The sequence below is a fragment of the Mauremys reevesii genome, linkage group 3 (assembly GCF_016161935.1).
Source record: "Mauremys reevesii isolate NIE-2019 linkage group 3, ASM1616193v1, whole genome shotgun sequence".
Classification (NCBI taxonomy): Eukaryota; Metazoa; Chordata; order Testudines; family Geoemydidae; genus Mauremys; species Mauremys reevesii.
The window spans coordinates 202493037-202511914 of record NC_052625.1 but is presented as its reverse complement, the minus strand read 5'-3'; the positions used below and the strand labels follow the sequence as shown (position 1 = coordinate 202511914).

General features: G+C 40.6%; 1 protein-coding gene across 11 annotated transcripts in view; it reads right to left on the bottom strand.

Moving 5' to 3' along the window:
* NCOA1 (nuclear receptor coactivator 1) overlaps positions 1-18878 on the bottom strand; it is a 334422-nt gene that overhangs the window by 279728 nt on the left and 35816 nt on the right. The window contains exon 1 of one of the 11 annotated variants that reach the window (XM_039530435.1): positions 14688-14709. The exons of the other annotated variants lie outside the window; for them this stretch is intronic. The gene's annotated coding sequence lies outside the window, so the exon portion shown is untranslated. Of the gene's footprint in view, positions 1-14687; positions 14710-18878 lie in introns of those variants that run through there. 11 annotated transcript variants of the gene reach the window in all.

The following is an 18878-nucleotide window of genomic DNA, read 5'->3' as shown; positions in this document are numbered from 1 at the left end:
AGCAAATTACGGCAAGTACCAGAACCATCAACAAAAAACAAGCCACAAAAAAAATTTTAAAAAATTGAATGTTGTGTTTTCTTTCCCCAAGACTCACTCTCCCATTTCCTTTGCCTCTATTGTGTCTGTCCCTCTCTGAAGAAAAAGGAATTCTTATTTTTATAAAAACAGCTTGCTGCTGTGTTCTAACTCCACACTCATCCTCCTCCCTATGTAGTTCCACAACTTCATTCTCTGCACCATGAGCTGTACAGCGATGTTTACTGGACTTACACATTAAGTGCAACAGACATGCAAGTACAACAGTACCCATTTTACAGGCCCAGTGGAGTAAAGTGCCTTGCCTAAGGATACAAAATGAGTCAGGGATACATCACAGTGGCCCTGATTTCCAATCCCATTTTTTTAACCACTTAACACTCCCTTATTAATAAAGTTTCACTTCACAACACTTGACAGACAGAGGGCTTGTCTTCACTACCAGGATAAGTCAACCTAAGTTACGCTACTCCATCTATGTGAATAACGTATTTGGAGTCGACGTAGCTTAGGTCAATGTATCCCGGTGTCTTCACTGCGCTGTCGACAGGAGACGCTCTCCAGTTAACTTACCTTACTCTTCTCAGAGAGGTGAAGTACCAGGGTTGACTGGAGAACACTCTGCTGTCGATTTAGCAGAACTTCACTAGACCTGCTAAAATTGACCCCTGCTGCATGCAGCAGCGTCAAACTCCCCGTAGTGAAGACAAGCCCACAGAACACAAAAGGTACAGTACAGAGAGCTAGACTTGAAGCAGAGAAGTGGTATGTTGACAAGCAGAAACTGCATCTAAAATACCTTTAAGGGAACACAACTTGAATGTTTTGAAATTGATCAATATACACAAATTCAATTCTGAATAATTTTAAGGGTTTTTCTTCTCATCTGTTTATGTTGGTGTAAAATGAAACTGACTAGAGGGAAAATGGTGAAACTGGCTATATCCAACATGTATCATATGCACAAAAGTAAACAAACCAGGGGGGAAAAAAAGAAAAATAGTATTTCTTCACTAGCATCTTTCAGTCCCAATCACTGCAACTCTTGTCTAAAAAAATATTTTTCAACCCGCTAAAGTGCTTATTTTTAAGTTGATGGTGTTTCTTTGCAAAACTGGCCCATTGGCTGATCATGGGACGGTTGTCAGGGTGCCCAGTGCTGTTACCACTTTGGATAAAAGGGAAGGTCCTTTCATGGATTGAGAACTGGTTAAAAGACAGGGAACAAAGGGTAGGAATTAATGGTAAATTCTCAGAATGGAGAGGGGTAACTAGTGGTGTTCCCCAAGGGTCAGTCCTAGGACCAATCCTATTCAATTTATTCATAAATGATCTGGAGAAAGGGGTAAACAGTGAGGTGGCAAAGTTTGCAGATGATACTAAACTGATCAAGATAGTTAAGACCAAAGCAACCTGGGAAGAACTTCAAAAAGATCTCACAAAACTAAGTGATTGGGCAATAAAATGGCAAATGAAATTTAATGTGGATAAATGTAAAGTAATGCACATTGGAAAAAATAACCCTGTGTTATGATGGGGACTAATTTAGCTACAACGAGTCAGGAAAAAGATCTTGGAGTCATCGTGGACAGTTCTCTGAAGATGTCCACGTAGTGTGCAGAGGCGGTCAAAAAAGCAAACAGAATGTTAGGAATCATTAAAAAGGGGATAGAGAATAAGACTGAGAATATATTATTGCCCTTATATAAATCCATGGTACGCCCACATCTCAAATACTGTGTACAGATGTGGTCTCCTCACCTCAAAAAAGATATTCTAGCACTAGAAAAGGTTCAGAAAAGGGCAACTAAAATGATTAGGGGTTTGGAGAGGGTCCCATATGAGGAAAGATTAAAGAGGCTAGGACTCTTCAGCTTGGAAAAGAGGAGACTAAGGGGGGACATGACAGAGGTATATAAAATCATGAGTGATGTGGAGAAAGTGGATAAGGAAAAGTTATTTACTTATTCCCATAATACAAGAACTAGGGGTCACCAAATGAAATGAATAGGCAGCAGGTTTAAAACAAATAAAAGGAAGTTCTTCTTCACGCAGCGTACAGTCAACTTGTGGAACTCCTTGCCTGAGGAGGTTGTGAAGGCTAGGACTATAACAGCATTTAAAAGAGAACTGGATAAATTCATGGTGGCTAAGTCCATAAATGGCTATTAGCCAGGATGGGTAAGGAATGGTGTCCCTAGCCTCTGTTTGTCAGAGGATGGAGATGGACGGCAGGAGAGAGATCACTTGATCATTGCCTGTTAGGTTCACTCTCTCTGGGGCACCTGGCACTGGCCACTGTCGGTAGACAGGATACTGGGCTAGATGGACCTTTGGTCTGACCCGGTACGGCCGTTCTTATGTTCTCCAGCACGAGGGAGGGTGTATTTAGCTGGGTGTCAGCTCCCTAACTCCTTCAGGCCACGAGCGACTCAAGCACATGCCTCTGGGCTATGCCAGCTCTGACTTCGCCTTGCAGATTAACAATAGGTGCACCCCTGTCCCCAAGTCTGTTTTAAGTGTTCCCCTGTGATATCGAGCCCCTGTCCCTGGCTACTCACTGAAATACCAGGCCTGCTGTTCCCAAAAGAACCGTATGAAAACCAGTTTGTAACGATCAGCTCAGAACCAGCACTTTGCTTAACACCATAGCACTCAGATATTCTTGTTTTCAGTATAAATGTAAGTTTATTATCAAAGACTAGAGATCCAGGAGATAGTATGGATATTGGAAACAAATGGCCACATATGAAATAAAATCATACTATGCTTTCTAGAGACCAAGCTTAACTATCAGCTTTACCTCATGTCTAAAGCGTATCTTATCCAAAGTCCTCTTCAGCGTTTTCAAACACGGTTGGCTGAGATCTCATTTTGATTAATGTAAATGTGCTGTTTACTTCTGAGGTGCAGGATTAGTGGGTGTCTTCTTGTCTTCTAGATATACCCCAAAAGTTCATTGCCTTTGCTTACAGGCAGGATAACCACCCATAGCTTGTTTTTTTACTTCTGTGCTGCTTTCCTGTTGACTTCACATCTCTTTGTTAAGATGCGACTTCTTCTAGAAATATCCATCCACTTTGCTTAATTAAGCATGCACAATGCTTAATTTACATCCCGACAGAGATACACATTTCTTATCTCCTGTCTGACAGAAAACCTGTTTTTCACCTTTGCTGGTGATTAATACTTTGATACAGACTAAAAACATGTCTTCAGTATATATACATAACTACTTACATAGTATCTGTACATACACTTCACAATGATATTAATAACCGGTAAGACACTAGATTTCATTTGAGATTCATTTGATATTACTGTACCTCCTTGGCTTTAAGGGTTCTTGGGTCACAACTGCCAGAAGTACATTTAGGTCACCACTTGGATCCATTTAGTTTTGTACCCAATTCCGCCACCATATTCCACAGTAGCCCCACTGATATGAACAGGGCTGTTCATGAAGTATGGTGGCATTCAATGCAAATAAGGTGGCAAAATCTATTCCTACATGTAAAATCTACATCATATGCATTATACAGATACAACATTCAGTTGTTTAACTGCGTCATATTTTGTCTGATTTTTTTGGTCTGGCCCTTCCTAGATGAAGTTGTTTTTTTATTTTTAAACTATGAACGCCTCATGTACTGATGGAGGAAGTGGGAAAAGGATTTGAGGTTTAATTGTTGTGCCAGTATTTTTTTGACATGCATTAGTTTTACAGTACTCTTAATCTAATAAAAAAGTGTATTATTAAAAAACAAAAACAAAAAAACATATGTTTTATGGTACTCCAGTGTGGGGAGATTTGTTTTTTTACATGCTCCTTTTCAAATCAGAGCTCTACGACTACAGAAATGTTTTTAGTTAACATTTAATTTTATACAGCACAATGTAATTAATATTTTATGTTTTTGAGCTCTTGTGCATTCTGAACACATAAATGACTCCAGACTGCTGAATGCGTATGTCCAAAACAAGTAATCAATATACTTCCCTTTCCTGACTTCTTAAAACAAAAAGAGAGATGAAAATATATTTAATTGATTAAGTGGTAATAAGTATAATGAAAATGCAATCCCACATGATCAGTAATTCATAAGGTTTTTCAAAGAGTTATTTCTTTAAAAGGGAGTGAAATCTGCATAATGGCAGAAGCGCAGGTCACATGAAACTGTAAAATTGAAAAGGCAAAGTGGCAGGCAATGTCATAGGAACTAAATATTAGATTATTCATGACACCTGCTTTAGTTTAATTCTGTGTATTAATCATGCACACAAGATATACTCCATGATCAATTACTTACAGCCAGACAAGAGAAACATTTTTAAAGTCACTACTGTATATTATAATGCAGCAGAAACCATGATTTCTGCAACCTGAGGCCCAATCCTGCAGATGCCACTTTCCCACTGTATTCATTGACTTTCTTGAGAGTTTTGAGAAAGACTCGGCTTCCTGCTTATAAAAAACAGTCCCTAAAAGTTCTCCCTAACCCGTAGTTTTTAGAATCCCTATCGCCACCCAAAGAGCTCTTCTGTCCACTCTCTCATGCTACATCATCATCAATATATGGTGAACACAACCTTTCTGCTTAGAAGCATTGGAGACGGCACCCCTCTGCCTGTAGTTCCCAATCGAGGTCCAGTTCAATGGAGTCTCCACCCTCTCCTCCTCAAAACACCTGTTTGTGAAGTCCCATGAACCTCCACCTGCCTACCACCTCTGCAGACGTGCCAACTAATGAATCACTAAGAAATATGAGATGCATAATTTTTTCCATTAATTTTAATGTAAGGAAATTCATGCAGATAAGGTGAATGTCAGTTAACCCTTCAAATCACATTTCTTTAAAAGTTGTTCACCAGTGAGTTTTTATTTTTATTATTAAAATTGTAAAACCCTGCAAACTAGGTCCCTTGTTTTCATGCCTGTCTGCCAAGTACTTAGCACATTTGCAGCAGCAAACAACAAATAACATCCCTCTGGTCTTTCATTACCAGTGCTGATTGTCCTGTGCCATTGAACAGCAACTCCCTCTGGACAAGCAAGACCAAAGCCTAGATTTTCACATGGCAGTATACTAACTCATCAGGAGGCTTTCCCGCTCTCTCAGCAGTGGTGCAGCCAAGGGCTTTATTCCCCTGGGACAAGCCTAAAAAAAATAAATATTCCTCTTGCCTCAGAGAAGCAGAGCCTAATGCTATATCACCTAGTGGTTAATCATTGCCCTGGGAGAGTTCCATTACTAGTGCTGTACTTAGTGGTAAGAGGCTAAAGTCTCTGGAACCATGATATGATGTGGGTCAGAGTCCTCCAGCAAAATACATAAGGGAGCAAAGCCTCCAACATGAGGCACTCAGGCACAAGGCTATTAACGCTAAGAGTACTGTCTGGCTCATTTTTGTTTTTACAAACAACCCCTTCATCATCTCCATGTTACTACAGAACACAATATTCTGGCTCCCAAATGTACGACAGGAACCTTAGACTATGCATGTTTTTTCTTCTAAAGTCCGGCTTTCATCCGATTGACAGGAACCACTTTGGTCTACTGAGATAATCTGCTGCAGCAGTGCATGTATAGTAACAGATCCTTTCCCATCAATGTCAGGAGGATTTATCTGGTTAGTGTCCATTAATGCTAATGGAAACAAAATCCCTTGTGCAACAGTAAGAAAACAAATTACTATGTTTACGTGACAAAAATCCTTAAGCAGTTTCCACCAGCATGCAAAGAAAACAAATTTGGAGCATGACTATTCTTTTCTTGTTTTTTTTAAAGAGTAGAATGTTTGTCGTCTCTCAACTACTCCACATCAAATTTGCTCAGATTTACAAGTAAAAATATATATATAGTTTTTGTTTGCCTTGTAAACTCACATGTGATCTAAAAGTCAACATGGCTTGTGCAATGCCACCACTAATGAAGACTTTGCAATTAGAACATTCCTTCCTCTGTTTTTACTTAATGTAATCCCTAGCGTTGCTTTTGGTTTTCTGGTTATGGAATGTCTTTATGGTTTGTATCACTAGTAAATAACATTGAAAAATCATTTTCTCCTGGAGACCTTGTATGTTAACATATAGCGGGAGTACGCATTTTAAAAACACCCAGCACAGCTGCAAGGCCACTTGGAAAGTAATGCAGTTCGACAGGTAAAGCAAGGCAATCCATACTTTCAAAAACAAGTTGCACACAAAACAATGGTTGTTAAATAAACAGGATAATACAAAGCAGAGTCAACTACTATATTATGCCAATAAATGTTCTTAAACTCAGTACTATCCAATAAAATGAATTGGTTCTCCTTCCTATGAATGCCAGGACCTCAAGCACTTACCCACTGACATTCTAATTGAGTCAGCAATTGGAAACTTTAATTTCTGAGGATCAGCTAACCTTGATTTTATTTCCCATAATCTTCAGCAATAAATTATTTTTATACAAGCTTTGCCTCTGTACAATTACTCACACAGAGGCAAAACATTAGGAACAGCTGAAAAATAACTTTTTGGGAAAGTTAGCAATCATACTTGAAAGCTGTCATCCTACAAACTAGGCTGCAAAGAACTCCTACTATCAGTCAGCAGACATAGGCAACATTGCTATGAGAGTTTTAAAGCCAGTATTATCAAAATGAGAATTTCCTGATATCTCCCCTGCCTTGTAGAATTTGCTTACAAATTACTGCATATCTGTAGTTTTGGCAAGGATATACAGCAGAGTCTTGGGATTTGGTTTTTTTGTTTGGTTGTTTTTTTTTTCTTTATAGCATCTTGATTCCCCCTTGGTGCCTCTCAAAGCGAACTACAAATCAGACAAGTTGAGAAAGCAAACTCTTAAAGTCAACATATTGTAGCACCCAATGACCTCCTTTAGCAAATGGCATTTGGACATACAGTCATGTTAGAGATAAAATTAGACCTTGAAATTCATCTTTGTGAAAGCCAGACCATAGAAAAGCCTATCAAAAGTGTTAAAGAGAAAATCCACATGAGATCTCCAAATTCTTACATCCATTTTACAGACCATGCATGGCCTGCAAGTTAATAGTTATATCAAATGACCTTAATGTATATCTCACATGACCAATTTTAAGTTTACAAAGTAAACCAATATGCCACCAAGAATAAACAGACCATGCAATCAATTAGGACATCACACAGAACTCCCAGACATACCACCTTTGCCAAGGTTCTCTTTTAGCCCCAAGACACTGAACAAACAAACTCTTTATTTTATATATTAAACATGGCACAGACCTAGAAAGTTCTGATCACTGAGCCAACAGCCCTTTATCCAAGGTTTATAGCAGCAAACTGATTAAATTACATTTCACACCCCTTCCCTACACCCATTCTGCAGTTCTTGCACAAGAGTTTTTCAATCCTGTTTGTCTACACAACAAAAGCAACTGGCTTAGTAAGCATCTTACTGTATTTCTAAAAGGCCTCCACATTACTGTTCACATACTATGTAAACTAAGCCTTATAGAGATTAATTTCAGAACAAACATTTCCCTAGGGAATCATCCATTTCAAAACACTAATTTAAGACAACTGCATACTATAAATCCATAATACAAATACAATTAAAAATGGACACTGAGCCTACACCAAATGAGTATTGTGCCTTTAATGTGAAGAAAATTTGAACAAATTGCAAAAAGTAATGTCAACTTTACTACCAGCATGAAAAAGGCTTGGAAGAGAAGAATGCAGAACCTAAAATAAACACTTTCTGTGTCGCTGGAAGCTTTAATTCTACAGAATGGAATAGCAAAATAAGACAGCCAAGTTACAAAACAATCATGCAAAAGCAGAGAAAGTCCATCTAGAAGTGCATGGAGCCCAAGCTTGAAAGTTAGGGGATTACCACCATTGCTTGAGGGCCATTACAGAAGCAGCTGCAATATCAGGATTCAAATTTTCCCAATCTTTGGGTGAGTTTGACTCCAAGGTTTTGATTACTACCCCTCTCTATTTACAATAGGTGTTAAATAACACTGCTTCATTATTTGTTTTGAGATGTTTCCTTTGTGTGTATGTTGGTGAGAGGGGGAAACCTCAGTGTTCAGAACAGATTTAACCCAGGGCTTTTAAAGTTTGACCAACACCTCCTAATTTAAGCACTAAGCCAACCTGCCAGGACAAAAATACAACTGTACCTCAAGTCCTGAATCCCATCTCCAAGCCACACCACCTCTTACAGGGTCTTCCACTGGTCAGATACTCCCACTGCTTGGGCCCAAAAACTCCAGTCAGCCACTGGTTAAACCCTGATCTCCAATTAATGCAGCATCCCCAATAAATTAATGCAGACACCCCCGCTTGTCACTCCACTATCCAGAGCCCTTTGCTGGGAAAGCAAGGCGGCTTCACGCAATCCCTCACAGCCCTCTGTTGGGATGACACGGGGCTGAGATTAGGCAGGGGGCAAGCTATGTTGTGCAGACAGGAAAACATGCTCACACTGTTACCGTGCCCTACTTTCCCTGCTTGTTTCAACCACTTGTTGAGTTTTGTTACAACCCTGGAGTGCAAGTTCTCTGGGACGCACACTATCTCGACTATATAGCTGTACAGCACTGATCCCAACTGGGGCCTCTATGCACCATTATAATAAAAAATTATAATCGCTCTTTTCCTGGACCAGACCTCCAGCCAATTACAAAAGAGGGAGCAGCAAGCTGAGTAGTAGTGAGCCCCAGCTAGCCTGAAGGCCAGCTATGGCAGACTATCTACCTCCTACCCTAGGCCTAGAAGTATTTTAAAAGAGAAGAGGGACCACTGTCACCTCACCAAGCACTCTGGAAGATGACGGTGATATTGGAGCAGTGCCCCTTCCCTCTACAGAATCCTCTGTAGAGTTGTCAGGGGCCCCACATAGAGCCCTGTCGGGGCTGGTTTATTCCGAATGGGAGCTTTCACAAGACACTGGCATTTCCCAAAACTCTACTACACAGCACAGGTTGAGACACACCCCTCAGGGGACCCTGCTCTTAACAGCAGTCAGTGGCCAGGCCCCCAAGCAGTAGCAGCAACTGCACTGGGATGAAATAAAGGCAGCCAGCACAGCATCAGTTACACTTAGTGGTTGGAAGGCTGTTAATCATAAAAGACAACTTTTTTTTTTTTAAATGAAAGCTGAGATGACCTTTGTCCAGGAAAGATTCCTGTTTACCCCAGGCAAGTAGATTTTTTTCAAGACCAGGATCTATTATCCTAATATAACAAACACATCAGCCTGAGATTCAGCTGCTATTTAAGCAGATTCACTCTCCTGGAAGCGGCTGAAAGGATCATTTCCCCACCATTACCACTCATCTAGGGGCCTTGTAAAATGTCCATCTCCACTCAAGCTCATCCATAGGCCACAAGAATGGTTTTGCAGGTTAAGATGTTGAGATCAGAAAGATACAAATGCTCTTGTCCCCACAAGTGCAGACAAGCTCTCACCTTCGAGAGAAGAGGCCTGATTCTATTATGAGATTAGTGAATTCCCAATTCATTTGAAGTCTTACTATAAAGTGTGCTCAGTACAATCCCAGACATTCTAACACAAGAGTGGGATCTTACTTGTGAGCCAAGAAGAATTTCATTATTGCAATGCCCCAAAATTTCTATATTGTTTCAGAGAGCAGACAAAAGAAAAGGACTATGATGCTTGACAATTACTCTTCACAGTCCACCCTTGACTACAGGAGACAGGGATGCTGCTATTCTCCCGCACACAACCAATCCCACATGAGAATCAAAAACAAAGCCTTCAATATGCCCCTAGCCCTTAAGCTGGAACTGTACAACTCCATATCCATGAACTGTGCATGAGTTCACTTCAGCCCTAAGGCTGAACTAGTTCTTGCAAGCTTCACAGCTCCAAGAGAGAGTTTGTGGGAGCTCATTTGCATGGACTTTCCTCGCTCCAGCAACACCAGCTGTTCTGCTCATTTGACCGTACCCCCATCTCCCTAATATACAAATCTTTGGCACTTTTCACAGAAGATTGACCTTTTCTCTAGATAAGCAGGCATGCCTCTGGAGTCACTTCCCAGAGTTTTTATGAGGAGGATATTTTCTGGTGGGTCATGCCCTTTACAGCTACCTTGGGTAGCCTCTTCTATACACAGCTTCCACTTTTGCCCTCTTGTTTTAGAGTTAGTTGCCATCTCAGAAAGTTTGTTTTGGCATCCTTCTTCTGGGTACACCTCAACATTTTAAGAGTCTCAAACATGCTTCCTCAATTTCTCCTTTGACAATGACCAGGGGAGCAGCTGCAACTGCTAAAGTAAAGGCTGCATCATTATTTCTATTCGCATCCCTTGCTATCAATCCCTCATATTTTTCCTGAAACTTAACTTTAGGGCTTAAATTTTCCAAACTTGGTCTTTGCCATCCTGCTTGCTCCTTTTATTTTTCCTGCTCCAATTCTTCAGTATCCTTTCTCTAATATGGGGCCCAAATTGTCCCCCTAGTCTTTACACATGGGCAAAGATTTCTTCCAACGTGGACACTATTTAGTCATCCCAGTACTCTTTGCTTTCTTACCAGGCTTTAAGAAGGCTATCAAATTTCCATAAACTATCAACTCCAGATCCTTTTCCTGATCAGCGTTTTGTAATTTGTGACCATTTAAAAGCATGATCTCTATTTGCCAACGTTCAGTTTCTAGCCACATTACTCCACATTATTCTACAGTAAGTTGCAGAAGCCATCCTGTTAATTCATGTCTCTTAGACTGCTGAACTCAAATTAATATGCAAATTAGATACAATTAACTCAGGCCTAAACAGAGAATGGGAATGGTTGGGTCATTACACTAATTGAATCTATTTCCCTATGTTAAGTTCTCCTCACACCTTCTATGGGTCATCTTAATTATCACTTCAAAAGTTTTTTTTCCTCCTCCTGATGATAGCTCATCTCAATTGATTAGACTCTTCCTGTTTGTATGCATACTTCCACCTTTTCATGTTCTCTGTATGTATAAATATCTCATGTCTGTGTGTTCCATTCTATGCATCCGAAGAAGTGAGCTGTAGCTCACAAAAGCTCATGCTGAAATAAATTTGTTAGTCTCTAAGGTGCCACAAGTACTCCTGTTCTTTTTGTTTCCTCTAGATGTCTTTTTGGACACACTATCACAATTGGGTTAATATTTTATTATAATTAAATTAGTTTGTCTCACCTGTGGATTTATAAACCTGGCCACATAGCTAATCCTGAAAGTCACTGATACAGTTTGAATGTGATCAGGGGCACGTTAACACCATTTCCTGTGACATTCCTCTTGCCACCTCCCTCCTACAAAATCTGTAACCATTTACTGCTAACTTTGACCTTCATCTCTGGGCCTTTTTTTAATGCAACTGTGTCTCTCATATCGATACCACAGCTGCTTACATTATTGCATCAGAAACTAATGTCCAAGAGATCTAAAGCCTTCTTGAAGATTAAGTCAATTATTTCTACTCTTTCACTGTCCTTGTTATTTCCTCACTCTTTCTAACCAATTTTTATCATTATGTTCATTTTTGTCCCTGATCAGTGATGTGGGGGAAACTTATTTCATTTGATAAAATAATTGCTACTTATTTACTTGTAGTGACCACTCTTTTACAGTGCTGTCCACAACTGAATTAACAGAACTAACCAAATGTTTTTAATTAAAAAAGGGGGGGACCAAGAGAAGAACAGGGTGACTTCAAATCTAGGCTTCCCCTCCATAACAGAAATATTCTACTAGAATTCTATTTACTCCTTTATTGGGAGCAGGGAGGGTATTCAAACTGATCTGGCGGCTTTTAGGTTTTGGTGGGGATTTTTTTTTGTTTTGTTTTTGTTTTTAAGGGAAATTAGTAATGGTGAAGTGTGGCTGTCTGTCTCCTTTAACCACAGAAAAGGAGAGTACAGGCAGAAGCAATTCAAGTTTTCCCATACTGCTCTTAAATTATTTAATCAGTGGCCTGGTGTCTATCGAGGTAGTTATATGGTTCTCATCTCACAATCATTAATGCACTACCCTCATTTTACAGATGGGGAATTGAGGCTCAGCATAGATCGAGTGTCCAGAGTCAGACAGGCTGTGTGTGGCTAAGCTGAGAGACTTGGGTTCTGTTCCTACATCCCAGCAGGAGTGCACTATCCATGAGACCATCCTTCCTAACTCTCAGGACAATAGTGGAGGTCAGGCTCCACAGGCCATTCAGCCTTTGGTCTGTCTGCAGAAACTGCCAAGCAAGCTGCCAAATGGAGTGGTGGCCTTTTTACTTTTATTTATCATACCCAGATTTTCTGCAATACTCAGCACCATAAGCATACTCCTTTTGGCCTTCAAGAGTCTACCCTGATCACCTTTTGTGTAGGAGTGTCAGACTAGGGACTGGAAGGAAAGGCTGATAAGTAAAGTTTCCAGTAAGTTAAAAATGTATATGACATTGGTTTTGCTCCCATTACTGGCCTCCTACGCAAGCTCTTTCAGAATTCTGGCAGGCTACTAATATACAGGTCCATCTAATCTCTTTATACAGTGTTCTATAGGCAGGCAGGCTACTGAACATGCTTTTTTTTCCAATCAATCTAATGTAATACACTTTTTTTAAATTGTGTCTTAAGTTGGTTACTCATGTAACTACAGAAGTTTATGAGAAATATAACACAGGAGATTGGTTGTACAGAATTAAGTTTGTACTTTTTTCCTCTTTTGGATACACAGCATGGCTAGAGATAAGATTTTTTTTCCAGAAAGAAAGAGTTTCTCAACTCTGAGTTGGAAACAACCGGTGAGCTAAGAAGGGGTTAAAAGCTCTTTTCATCTGAGTGGGAGAGTTAAACAGAACCAACTTTTGAGTGTTTTTTTGCTCTGCCATTTCCCCTTTATTGGTAATTTAATTTTCATTAACAATAGGGCAGGTTATATAACCCATAGAGGTCTGAATTTAGAGAGCGAAAAGCTCTATTAAGTCATTTTGTTCATCCCACAACCAAGCTATTACTGTTCCTTTAGTCTATTCTCCAGTGCTTTGTTAACTCACACAATGGAGCTTGCACCACTTCATTGCTGAGTCTATTCCACTGTCCTATAAGCCTACCTATTGGGAAACACTTCTGAGTACTCAGTGCCCAATTTCCTTTGGTCAGTTTCATCCCATTAGGTCTAGTGATACTACTTTGGACCCCAACATCCAAATCCTCTTCCATCACAGGTGTCAAGCCCTTCAAATACAGAGGATTACATCTCTCAGTCCTCCCTTTTTCCTTAAGTGAGTTAGTTAAGATATATGTTTACTCTTAATCTTTATCATAGTTTAACACCTCCAAACTTTCAGGCAATTGCTGCTTTTCATTGAATTCCTCCTTGTTGGCAACTCTCTGCTACTGAGATAACCATAATTGCACATAGTAGTCTAGATCACCATTTGCATTCAGAAAGGGTCTATCACCTTCCTAATTTGTCTAGTCTCTTGAAGCCTGCAAACGTACTGACTTCTCACATTGCACAGCAAGTTCATAGCGAGTGAGAGTCCCCTACCTCCTTTTTGTTTTTAAATTAAAAAGATAGCTTTTTATTTTCAGTACTTGTTTGATTTGTTTTACTTTTCAGCCAGTAATTCTGGTCTCTTCATCATGAAGATACTCCTTGCTATCACACAGGTGCTCTTAAATGTGGTGTTTGAGCTATGCTGCTACGTTTCATAACAACCAACCAATGTACAAAGTGACACCCACTTTTGAGCACATCTCATCCCCATCCTGAAGGTTCCACTAACTTCTTAATCATTTCAAAGTCCAGAGTACAACTACACTTCTGTACTTGAGATCTACCAGAGAATTTCCCTCAATCACTTCACTATTCTTTTGCTATTTACTTATGCTCCTCAAGTATTTCTGTTTCATTTCCCAGTTCTCCCGAGTGAGCTTCATATCTCTCCCATGCACCATCTCCACCAGCTAGAATAAATTCCCTGGGGCAGATCCTCAGCTGGTGCAAACTATCAGAACTCCACTGGATTCAATGAAGCTATAAATGTTTTTCCATGCATCTTAAACCTCATCTCTTCACCTATGATTCAAGCAAGTACTGCTGATATTCCCATTTCCTCTAAAGTTTGGCCATTATAGGCCTCTTCACCCTGTTCTATCACAAGAAACTTCTAGTTTACTTGTATTTACTCATACAGACTTACCAGCTTTGAAATACTCCATGGTGTTCCTCCTCATATTGACAACAATTAAGGAAGTTCTTACACTGAAAGAATACTCCTACTTGTAATACACTGTTATCTTAATCTCAGAATCTGAACATCACCTATTTTAAAAGATTGTGCAATGAACAGTGAGCTTATTTTGGTTTGTTGAAGTTTTTGGAGTCTAATCTGCTTTCATGGTGAACACAGTTCCTGACAGGTATATATTATTAAACAAACAAAAGCAGTTTTCCACAGCTGTTGGTATCACATTTGTTTTTCCTTCTTGAAATTTTCCTTTTTGATCCTTTTCCAATAATTTTCATGGCCCCATTACAGCTACAATAACCCACTTCATAGCATCATGCCAATTTGCTGAATACAATCTGGATAGTGTCACAGCAGGAAGCGGTGCTAATACATTAGAAGACCAACAATTGAGAAAGCACTCTTACTATTATAAAGCTCTATCCTCTGACTTCAAAGGGCTTTCAAAAGAAACAGAAAGGTTTTACCCTTCAATACAGAATTCAACACAGCCTTCTTGGAATTTCCAAACTCTGGCTCTTTTTTGCAGAATTTCATCAGCAAAATACTACAATCACCAATGACATTTAGGATTCTGGCAACGCTCACTATAATCTATAATTATGACGACAGACAGAACACATAGAATGCTGGCTGACATCACTGCTGTAGTCTCTAGTGAACTCAGAATTATTATGGAATACAATTTGAAATACAAAATAATGCTGCAAGAGTTGCATGCTTTTCAGCATAATTCCTTATTCCAACAGATGTTCCTTAGTTTAAATACAGATTTGTTTTATACAGGATGATTTTTTTTTGCATCAACTTTACTTGAAAGTCTGAAATACTAGCTTTAAATAAGAGCCTATTAAAAAAAAGGTTACATTAAAACAAGATCCAGACAGAAAAGTTAAGGTTCCCTTAGGGCTGGTCTACACTACAGTTAGGTCGAAGTAAGGCATCTTACGTCGACCTAATTATGTCAGTGTCTACACTACAGCCTTCCTCCGCCAATATAAGTGCCCTACTACACTGCCATAACTCCACCTCCACGAGAGGTGTAAGGCTTATGTCGGTGTAGTTCGTCTGTGTAGACACTGCATTCCTTACGTCAGCTGTTGGCTGTCTTGTCTCAGCTACAGCCTACCCCCTCCCTCGGATTGCTGGGCAGCTGGAGCCAGGATGAGAAGCTCAGGTGGCTGGATCCTGCTCCCAGCTGAAAGCGGAGGCGAGAAGCCCAGGAGCCCCCTCCACCCAGAGCTGGGCAGCCATGTCAATTTCCTGAGCCATGAAATTGATAAGGCTGCCCAGCTCCCAGCAGGGCACTGGGAGGCACCAAGAAGCCCCAGGCAGCTTTCCCACTGCTCCGACTGGGGAACGGAGAGGTGCCGAGAAGCCCTGGGAGGCTTTTCCCCCAGCTCCCAGCAGGGAATGGGGAGCAGGGGGAGAGCCACCCACTGGGAGCCTGGGCTCTCAGCTCTCTACACTGCCCCTCTTAGGTTGGAGGAAGCACTTCAGGAGAGGACAAGCAACACCAACCAAGCAGAGTAGTGTAGACATGCACCACCGCAGTAATTACTGCAGTGGATATAAGTCGACCTAATATAGATTGACTTGCGTTTCTAGTGTAGACATAGCCCCAGAATTATCAAAGCACACTGTGCAGGCTATATCATTTAACAGCCATACCATTAATCAAAAACCATGTGAATGAGGGTTAGTATTACTAGAACATTAACTTTTGAATTTGCTGCCTTTTTTAAATTAAGCATGTAACCCTATCACCAAATTAATGTAGTTCTATGCATTTAATGCCCAAGTTATGCAAATGGACAAGACTGCCTAAGCACAGAATCCTGGAAACCATCCTGGAAGGAACCTCAAGAAGTCATCTAGTCCAGCCCCCTGTAATGAGGCAGGACCGAGTAAATCTAAACCATCCCTGACCAGCGTTTGTCTGCTCTAACCTGTACTTAAAAACCTCCAAAGAGGGAGATTCCACAACTTCCCTCAGAAGCCTATTCACGCATTTAACTACCCTTATAGTTAAAAGGTGTTTCCTAATAAATAGCCTAAAACTCCCTTGCTGTGGATTACACCCATTACTTGTCCGAATTTCAGTGGACATGGAGAACAATTGATCACCATCATCTTTATAATAGCCATTAACAGATGTGAAGATTATTAGCAGTCCCGACTCTTCTAGTCTCAGGACTAAACATGCACAATTTTTTTTAACCTTTCCTCACAGGCTGGGTTTTCTAAACCTCTGATCATTTTTGTTGCTCTTCTCTGGACTCTCCAATTTGTCCACATCTTTTTTAAAGTCTGACACCTAGAACTCGACAAAGTATTCCCGCTGAGGCCTCATTAGTGCCAAGTAAAGTGGGATAAATAACTCCCATGTCTTACATACAAGACTCCTGTTATTACAGCCCAGAATATTAGCCTTCTTTATAACTGTATTACACTGTTGACTCATTCAAGTTGTGATCCCCAAGATCCTTTTCAGCAGTACTACAACCTAACCAGTTATTCCCCATTTTGTAGTTGTGCATTTGATTTTTCCTTTCTAAATGTAGCACTTTGCACTTCTCCTGATCGACTTTATTTTGTTGATTTCAGATCAATTCTCTAATTTCTCAAGGTTGTTTAGAATTCTAATCCTGTCTTCCAAAGTGCTTGCAACTCCTCCCTGCTTGGTGTCATCTACAGACTTTAAAAGAACACTTTCCACTCCATTATCCAAGTCATTAATGACAATATTGACTAGTTGCAGACCCAGGACTGACCCCTGCAGAGCCCCACTAGAAACACCCTCCCAGTTTGACAGCAGACCATTGATACCTACTCTGAGGACAACGTCTCAACCAGTTGTGCAACCCACCTTATAGTAAATTTCAGCTAGATCACATTTTCCTAGTTTGCTTATGAGAACGTTGTGTGGGACTGTATCAAAAGCCTTACCAAATAAATAAATAAAATCAAGATATATCACACCTACAGCTTCCCTACTAGGCCAATAACCTTGTCAAAGGAGGAATTTAGGTTAGTTTGACAAGATTTGCTCCTGACAAACCTATGTTGGCTATTCCTTGTAACCCCACTATGCTCTAGCTGTTTACAAAATGATGATTTAATAATTTGTTCGAGACCCTTTCCAGGTACTGAAGTGAGGCTGACTACAGACTTATAACTACCGCTTCACTTTGGGCAGTGAAGACAAAGCCTCTGGGGGATGCTATTCCTCTCTCCCCACTCCATTAGGCTTTCACTCTGTACGTACACACACACTTCTTTTTCATTTACCTGCTTTCCAGCAACCCTTTCTGACCAATCACACAATTCCCAACTCCAAATTCCAAGTGACAAAGTGTCTGCCCTTCAAACAGGAGAACTGATGTATGCTGTCCTTTTTTCCATTTGTTTCTCTGAATCTGCTAACACTACTTCAGTCCTGACTGGGCTGAGCATGACAGCTCTTAAAGCCTCACTCTCAGACACCAGGGAAGCCACTCAGCTAGACCTGATAGATCAGACAAGATGGAGAGCTGAAGAAACATACACCTTGATGAATGCACTGTAACCTATACCCTCTAATCTCTCCTAAAAGCTCTAGTTACTTTCCTAGCCTTTACAATCATCTAAAAAATTCTATTCATGGAAATATTATCCCCAGCGTGCTCTTATTACTCAGCCTGTCTGGCCAGGTAATCAACTGCCAGAACCATACACACAGGTGATCATATCTGCCAAGGCCAGCAGGGCCTGAGTAGGCTGCAGAGGCAGTATGTCTAGCCTCAAGGCAGGCATCATGCTTCTCTCTCCAGCAAAAACATCTGGCACAACCCAAGAGTGGTGCAAGTGGTCTGCAAAAATAGCCAGAGGGAGGGTCAACAGGACTCAGAGCCTTTGCTGGGGCACAGGAGAATCGTACACCTGAGTAGAAGTCACAGTCTAAACTACCATCCACAGAGACACCACTTCATCGTAACTCTAATAAAGCCCAAGTATCTCACATCAAGGCACTGGCAACAAGGACAACTGATTTGTCATCTAAACAAACAAGGTCACAAATGCCTTTTATGTTCCCCTATCAAGTAAACAGAAAAGAGGAATAAACCCTTATGTATCACTGTGGAATCCAGAGACTCAATGCCAATTACTATAAACTGTATCTAAGCAGATCAATACTGCTGGGTTAGGATGACCAAAGAAATATGATGGATTGGGCCAAAAGAAATATGATGAGGTTCAACAAGGACAAGTGCAGAGTCCTGCACTTAGGACGGAAGAATCCCATGCACTGCTACAGACTAGGGACCGAATGGCTGGGCAGCAGTTCTGCAGAAAAGGACCTAGAGGTTACGGTGGACGAAAAGCTGAATGAGTCAATAGTGTGCCCTTGTTGCCAAGAAGGCTAATGGCATTTTGGGTTGTATAAGTAGGGGCATTTCCAGCAGATCGAGGGATGTGATCATTCCCCTCTACTCAGCACTGGTGAGGCCTCATTTGGAGTACTGTGTCCAGTTTTGGGCCCCACACTACAAGAAGGATGTGGATAAATTGGAGAGAGTCCAGCGGAGGGCAACAAAAATGATTAGGGGGCTGGAGCA